General features: G+C 48.9%; 1 protein-coding gene across 1 annotated transcript in view; it reads left to right on the top strand.

Moving 5' to 3' along the window:
- The window catches only part of SUSD1 (sushi domain containing 1), a 132,494-nt gene that overhangs the window by 1,019 nt on the left and 129,936 nt on the right, over positions 1 to 1,539 (top strand). The window lies entirely within an intron of this gene.

The raw sequence follows: 1,539 nt of genomic DNA, 5'->3' as shown, positions 1-1,539 counted from the left end.
GAACTCAGAGCTCCCCCTGCTTTATAATCACCTCAAGGGAGCTGTCCTACAGTCTGGGGCGGGCTCCACCCTTGATCGGTCCCCTCTCGGCTCCTGCCCAGGAGATGTGTGGCATCTCTCTCTCTCATCATCCCACAGGGGCTTGGAAACAAGTTGAGACCAACCTTTTCTGCCCCTTGCTCAAACAGATTCCCCCTCCCGTGAATGCTCTCCGCTCTCTGGATCACTCTTTGGTTTCTGAATAGAAACTCCTCTTTGGGGAGAGGGTTTTACTTCATGTGGTACTGGCTCTCGCCTACAGGGCACTGAATAGCCCCATCTCAGTACTTGGCTTGCTGAGATTACACCACAGGTTCCAGGTGAGGTTATATGTGCCCCGGAGTTGCTAGAACATGGTCTTAGCGTAGTGGTTCTCAGCCTTCATGTCAGGACCCTTACATACAATTCCTCATGTTGTGGTGACCCCCCAACCATAAAATTATTTTTGTTGCTACTTCATCCCTGTCATTTTGCTACTGTTATGAATCGGGTGACCCCCGTGAAAGAGCCGTTAGACCTCCAAAGGGGTCGCGACCCACAGGTGAGAACCGCTGTATTAGAGCAAGAAGCCTAAGGGGACTAGAATCCTGAACCAAACGTAAGCGTCCCTCCTGGTGAAGTGGGCCCAGGAGAACCCAGAACCTCGTCCCTGAGAAGCAATGGCAAAGGACAGGAAGATCTCCGTTATGAGCAATTAGTTGGATTTTGTGTTTTAAACCCACCCGCTCTTTGTACGCTGGGCTGGAACCGGCCTACATGGGGGCTTGAGGCTCTGTTCTGTCTCTCTAAGTGCTCGTGGGAATTTGGCTGCATACACCCTGGTTTTTATTTGTGTTTCTAATTTTATTTTGTTGTGATTGTTATTGAGAAAATGCAAAGCACAACATCTACCACTTCAACTCTTCCTCCACGGACCAGTCAGGGATGTCGATGACAGTCTTTGGGTTGGGCAACCATCCTCCACGATTCTTTTCCGAGTCATCCCCACCCCCACCCCCTATTCCCTTCAACCCCCTGCCCTCTAAAGTTTCCGTCTCATCTTTCAAGTTGCTGGCCATGCTCAGTTTTAACTGAATCGTCTTTCAGGTCCAATGACACTTAAAGGGTGATGGATAGTGAAAGCAAAACCAAACCAGATTTTTAGGGGTACTTTGAGGAGCCCTGGTGATGCATTGGTTACGGGTTGGGCAGCAAACCTCAAGGCCGGCAGTTCGAAACCACTAGCCGCTCTCAGGAGAAAGGGGTGGCTTTCTCCTCCTGTAACGAGTTTCAGTCGGGGACACTCACAAGGGCAGCGCCACCCTCTATTTTAGGGTCTCTGTGAGTCAGCAGAGACTGAGTAGCCGTGAGTTGTTGTTGTTGTTTAAAATAGCAGGAATTGAGTATAATCTTAAGAGCAAGTTGTTTGGATTTGAAGTGATTTGAAGGAGTGATGGTGTAAGGAAACATTAAATCCCAAACAAACCACCACTGGCTCATAAGTTAATGATTGTTTTTTCT

Source organism: Echinops telfairi, unplaced genomic scaffold, assembly GCF_000313985.2.
Source record: "Echinops telfairi isolate 266 unplaced genomic scaffold, ASM31398v2 ScPeMD7_7410;HRSCAF=8448, whole genome shotgun sequence".
NCBI classification, from domain to species: Eukaryota; Metazoa; Chordata; class Mammalia; order Afrosoricida; family Tenrecidae; genus Echinops; species Echinops telfairi.
Note: the sequence above shows the minus strand (reverse complement) of the source record. Positions and strands in the feature narration are given on the sequence as shown.